The sequence below is a fragment of the Bos grunniens genome, chromosome 20, assembly GCF_055505025.1.
Source record: "Bos grunniens cultivar Pamir isolate PY7600 chromosome 20, Bosgru_T2T1.0, whole genome shotgun sequence".
Taxonomy (NCBI): domain Eukaryota; kingdom Metazoa; phylum Chordata; class Mammalia; order Artiodactyla; family Bovidae; genus Bos; species Bos grunniens.
Genome location: NC_141184.1, coordinates 46,551,454 through 46,557,453, shown reverse-complemented (window position 1 = coordinate 46,557,453; position 6,000 = coordinate 46,551,454). Strand labels below are relative to the sequence as shown.

The 6,000-nt window shown below is 45.8% G+C and overlaps 1 long non-coding RNA gene across 20 annotated transcripts in view; it reads left to right on the top strand.

The window, feature by feature from the left end:
- The first annotated feature begins 1,699 nt into the window (after positions 1-1,699).
- The window catches only part of LOC147350343 (uncharacterized), a 113,819-nt gene continuing 109,518 nt past the window's right edge, over positions 1,700-6,000 (top strand). For 19 of the 20 annotated variants that reach the window (XR_015148747.1, XR_015148746.1, XR_015148744.1 and 16 more), the window contains exon 1: positions 1,706-2,088. This is a non-coding gene — a long non-coding RNA (uncharacterized LOC147350343). Of the gene's footprint in view, positions 2,089-6,000 lie in introns of all 20 variants that reach the window. The other variant, XR_015148745.1, reaches the window with a different exon arrangement.

The window sequence follows — 6,000 nt, the reverse complement described above, 5'->3', positions numbered from 1 at the left end:
TTGGCACATTGCCTCTCAAAGGGCTTGAAGTCTTGGAATTCATTTTTCATACGTTGCCCTTGTCTTACAAGGGAAATCAGTGCAAGTCTTTTCATTACATGCCATGCTCCCATCCTGTGCTTTCTTATATCGTTCATTCCTTCTTAGAACTCTTCTCACTCCCTTTCAACCACTTACCCAGCTTGTTTCCTGCCCTCCTTTAGGGCTTTCTTATATGGAGATTATCCCAAAGAAATGCTACCAGTGCTTTGTTGGAGAGCAGAGATTTGGACACAACTAATAGCAGAAGAACAGAAAAGAACCACAGACCTAGGGAATTGAAACAAGGTACATGCATACTCCCAGCCTCCAATCAGGGCCCAGTCAGCTAAAGGGACTGCTCTAAGACTACCTTCTATCTCCGGCCTCAGTGGTGGCAGACTGGCCGTACTCAACAACTTGGCAGCCAGAAGCCCAGACCATCTGGACAGGCTTGGATTCTGATTGGATAGGTCTGCCTCTCACAACAGCATCCCCAGCCAAAGTCACCAGGCTGACTGGATTCCCAGGGGCCCTTGGTATCCCACAGGGCTTCCCTGGTGTGGCTCAGCTGGTAATGAATCTGCCTGCAATATGGGAGACCTGGGTTCAATCCCTGGGTTGGGAAGATCCCCTGGAGAAGGTAACAGATACCCACTCCAGTATTCTAGCCTGGAGAACTCCATGGATTGTGTAGTCCACGGGGTCACAGAGTCAGACAGGACTGAGCGACTTTCACTTTCACTTGGTATCCTGCTTGGCACAGTGCCTATACCATCAAGAACCCTTACTAGGGATTTGCTGAACCTTTAACTAACTAAGGTTTCTGGGGCTCTTCTGTTTCTCCTGTCCACTCACATAGCCCTTTGGGATTGTAAGACATCTCTCCATCTGCATGATTCGGAAACAGATTTGTTAAGTCACCGATACTCTGAAGTTTAATACATCACCTCTTCCTCCTAGCAGCTTGTTGTTGTTTCTGAAGAGCAATAAAAATGTTTAAGTAAGCAAGATTTCCCTGGTGGCTCAGATGGTAAAAAAATCTGCCTGCAATGCAGGAGACAGGGGTCAGGAAGAACCCCTGGAGAAGACAATGGCAACTCACTCCAGTATTCTTGCCTGGAGAATCCCATGGACAGAGGAACCTGGCAGGCTACAGTCCATGGGGTCACAAAGAGTTGGACAGGACTGAGCGACTGACACTTTCACTTTCAAGCAAGACTATCCTTTTTTAAAAAAACAAGACAAACAACTGGCAAAGGGATGGAACCATTGAATTCTTTATCCGTGCATCTTCCAGTGAAGGAAATGTTTATAGTGTGACAGATATTTTATTTAATTTGGGGGCCACTCCATGCAGGAATCTCATTTCCCTCAACAGGGATTGAACTGGTGCTCCTTACATTGGAAGCACAAGTCTTAACCACTGGACCACCAGTAAAGTCAGAATACAATATTTCTGATTGTATTGCATACGTGCCCAGACTTGCTGCAGGTTTTTCTTGTCAATAGACTTCGAATAGGTTCACATGTTAAGAAAGCTGGAACCACCCTCAGTCTTGATCAGTTTAAGTTGATTAGTTCCATTCTCTTTGCCTATTGGTTTCGAAAAGGTCATGGTAACAACGATAGCCAATCAGATACAAAGGAAAGGTTTTTTGAGAAACGTGGGGTGAGACTTGAGAATGTTTGCTTTTTTTTTTAAACAAAGTCCGGTCGGGGTCGCTGCGGTCTTCACGTTTTCTGATGTGAGGATGTTAGGGTTAGAGCTGCTGCCAGCCTCTTTTAACCAGCAGGAGATGGGCTAGAGGATCAGAGCCGGCACCCCAAGAATGGCAGAGCAGAATTACGAAAGGAATCCAGTCTTTGCTGTCTGTGTGGCGACACTAAATCAACCAACCCTGGACTTGAAGCTCCTCAGACTGCTCCTTCTTTGAGAAAATAGTAATAATACCCTTACTGTGGAAGCCAGTTTTGGTCAAGTCTTTTGTTACAAACAGCTGAAAAACTGAAGGCGAGAAAGCCCACTCTGATCAGAAGGTGGCCAAGGGTGCAAGAACTCAAAGCGAGGTGAGTCCACTGAATTCTTTAAACGGAGAACAGTCCCGCGACTGAGCATCCATTTCTCTCTGGGGACCAGACAGCCGAGTGCCCCCGGAAGCTGTTCTTTCTCTGAACTCTGTGAGGTGAAGGCTGCCAAATTCCAACTCCACTTGTGGAGACTGAGGAGTCTTTTGAGGTGGATTTAAGCCTGGGAAATGCAGTCATTTCTCTTAGGCTTTTAAAACCACAATCTGTTGGGGAGTCGCTCCTTGTCCAGTGGCTGCTATGGTCTGGGTTCCCACAGATCTGTCCTCCCAGCTCTCCGCACAGCGGGGTGGGGAGGAGGGAAGGACTGGCAGGTGGGAAGGCATTCAGAGGGGCCCTGGAGAACCCCCTCCCCACCCCAGATCCACAGTGGTTCTCCGTGCCCCATACTGCCAGCAGCAACTTTACATGGATGAGGGAGCTCTCTGTGGGGAGAAATACCTTTTTTCTTTTGCTCTCTGTCAAATTTCCTTTAGATTCGTCTCGGCGTGTTTAAAATTTTCATTCTAACGACTCTATTGTCCCTTCGCCGTATACTGCACTTTTCAGGGCCATTTATTAGTTGCAAATGGGGTGAGTCAACTGGCCTTCCCAGGTGAATCTTGGTTGAATGAGAGCCAACTAAACACCAGGTCAGAACCAGGCTTTAGGTGTCATGCTCTGCAACATGAGGACAGCAGCAATTCCTGTGAGGGGGTTGGTTTCTGCGCCTGAGGTTAGAGAGGTCCTTCCTAAACGTGGAGAATGAAATCAGCATATCACGCAGCAAGCAAAGACACGTATGTAAAGGGCATCCAACGTGGCCAAGGGAGTCCCCAGGTCAGTAATCACAGGACGGTGCTACAAGGCAGAGTGAAGAAGAGTCTCTCAGAGGGTGGAGGTGGATATGCTAGGGAGCAAGGCCAGCCCTGAGAGGTCACTGGTTTCTGGGCAGCATTGGTAGCTTTTCATTTGTCCTGTTCAGCGGGAGAGCAGAGAAGGTTCAAGACAAAGAAGTCACTGGTAGGTGCTGAGTTTCAAAATACATGGAGCTCTAAAGTCTACAGAGGAGATAATAGTCTAAAAGCCAAAGTGCTTTTGATGTTTGATTTTCAAGAGGCAGCCTTGTCGGGACAGAATTTCTCCCAGCATTCCAAAGTCTAACTTTTAAATATTTTTTCGATATATCAAGATCCAAGGTAAAGAACTGACCTCACCGAGTTCATACGTTAAACATGGAGTAGGGAAGAATGCATGCAGACATGCTGGAGTACGGGTGTCTGGCTTATACAAAAAGAGGATAAAACCCCTCTCAGGTCGGAGGAAGGAGTGTGGAAAGCTTGGAAAAAGGAAAGTTTACACGCTGGTGCTTAGCCCTTCTCCCCATCAACCATTTGATTCAGCACACCCCGGGATGAAGCCCTGGCAGTAACAGTAGAAACCATGGCAAATACTAGAGTCATTCACTCAACATACATTTTTCTATTTCTAAATGACATACATTTTAATATTTATTTATTTGGTTGTGTCAGGCCTTAGTTGCAGCATGAAGGATCTTCCTTGTGTCATGTGGGATCCTTCCCTGCAGTGCAAGGACTCTCTGGCTGTGGCATGCTTGTGGCTTACTTGCTCCACAGTTTGTGGGATCTTAGTTCCCTGACCAGAGCTCAAACCTGCATCCCCTGCATTGCAAGGCAGATTCTTAACCACTGGGCCACCAGGAAAATCCCCAGCATACATTTATTGGGTGCCTAAGAAAGGCCTGGTACTGTTCTGGGTGCTTCATACCCATTAAACAAAACAGATGTCTGCCCTCCTGGAGCTTATAGTCTAACTGAGGAAGACAGATGTGACCCATAGACATAATAGATTGTCTTGTGTGATATGGTGATAAAAGGAAGGTAAGGATTCAAAGCCAGACAGAAATTCAAGGCCTAGACTTTTAACCACTTCTTTGTAATAGTTTTCTATGGTAGTTTTTTGGCCATGGGAAATCTACAAAGACGCTGTTTTCATTAGTGATAATAAATAGCTAGGTCCAAACCCTTCTTGAGGCAGGGGAGGCATAGATGGGTAATGTCTTTAAGATAATGAGAATCATCCATGGAAATACTTAAAGATGGGAAACAGGCCCCAGAGGAGGCCACAACTCAGCTGTGTATTCTGGAGCCTTCAATTCCCTCTATGGTCTAAACTCTGCTTTGGGAAAAGAGAAAGATACCCACAAATTAAATGCAAACTTCTGACAAAACAGCCTGAAGAATGAGCAATGGCATGCGTCTGATTTACACCGACCCCAGCTCCCCTAGGGGGCTGACCCTCAGCTAGACCCAGGATCCCCTGGGCAGGATTTGGGCATTTGTAAATGCAAACCCACCACTGTCCTCTTCCCATCTGTAACTGCCTGGCACTGCAGGGGGTTCCCGAAACATTAATTTGTGTTCTCTTTTCTAAACTCACAACCAAGAAAATATTCAATAAGTAAAATTACCCATGGCATATAATTTCATCCACATTTCTTACAAAGGTTGTCTCCTCCAGACTTTAAGGATTAGTGGGCACCATCAGGAAGGGATTACTGTTGTTATGAAATATGTAAACAATTGATTATATGAGAGTCTCATTAGTCTTGGCATCTGGCAGGCTCCCTATGTGTCCCAGGGTTCATGAGACACATGTGTGTGAGCACACACACGGAGTGTGGAAAGTGGGATCAGTAGACAGACAAGTGCCCCACGAGGAGTAAATGATCATTGAAGGTATAATTGCAGAATTGAGATGTAAAATTTCTTTGCCTCACCATTCAGCCTGAAAGTATATCGCAAGCCTGGGAGAGAGACTAAGTGTTTGTGGATACATAGCAGAGGAGCCAGTGTATCAGTTTCAGGGAGACTGACGCATCCTCCACATACAAACTGGGCACATGGTTCAGATCAGACCAGTCATTGCAATTTCATAGTGATTGCCTCAGAGAGGCACTGGTCCCACACAGGCCATTGAGTGTCCTCCCCAGGGCTTAGGTTGGCACTGTATGGAAAGAGATGTTCTTCTGCCTGTGCTACTGACATGGTAGAATGAGAGCCTGAATCTGTTTTAGCAACTTTGTCTACATGTGTTTAAATTCAGCCTAAAGATGAAGGCAGGAAAAGAAGGCCACAGTCCTGAGAGTTCACTTGAGTCCCCAGCCATAACTGATCCTGGACTAGATGGATTTCCTAGTGATATGAATTAATATGTTACCTTCTTTGCTTCAACAAGGATGTTTTGTCACATACTATCAAATCATGGATCATAATAGTTGCCACTAGTTGAGCATTTGCCATGTGCCAGGCATGGGGTTAGTTGCTTTATATACTGTGTCTCACAAACTCCTTCCAATAGTACCCTCAGGAGGATGATGATATTCTATTTCATAACAGAAGAGTAAGGGCAGAACAGTAAGATTAAGTGGCCTGTACAAAGGTGTAAGATCTGCAAGTGTTCTAGTGGAGATTTGAATGCAGGACAGTAAGTCCATGCCCTTCTCACCCTGTCCTGTCACTAGGCACCGGTAGCAGCACAGTGGCATCAGAGGTGTATAGAATGCAGCAGATTTTTATATTTTTTGTGTACTGTGACTTTGTTGTTGTTGTTCAGTCATTAAGCCTATTAGACTCTCTGCAGCCCTATGGACTGCAGCGCACCAGGCTTCCTTGCTCCTCACTAGCTTCTAGAGTTTGCTCAAACTCATGTCCATTGAGTTCGTGATGCCATCCAACCATCTCATCCTCTGTCACCCACTTCTCCTCCTGCCCTCAATTTGTTTGTCATGGCTTTTCTTCCAAGGAACAAGCGTCTTTTAATTTCATGGCTGCCGCCACCATCTGCAGTGATTTTGGAGCCCAAGAAAATAAAGCCTGTCACTGTTTCCATTGT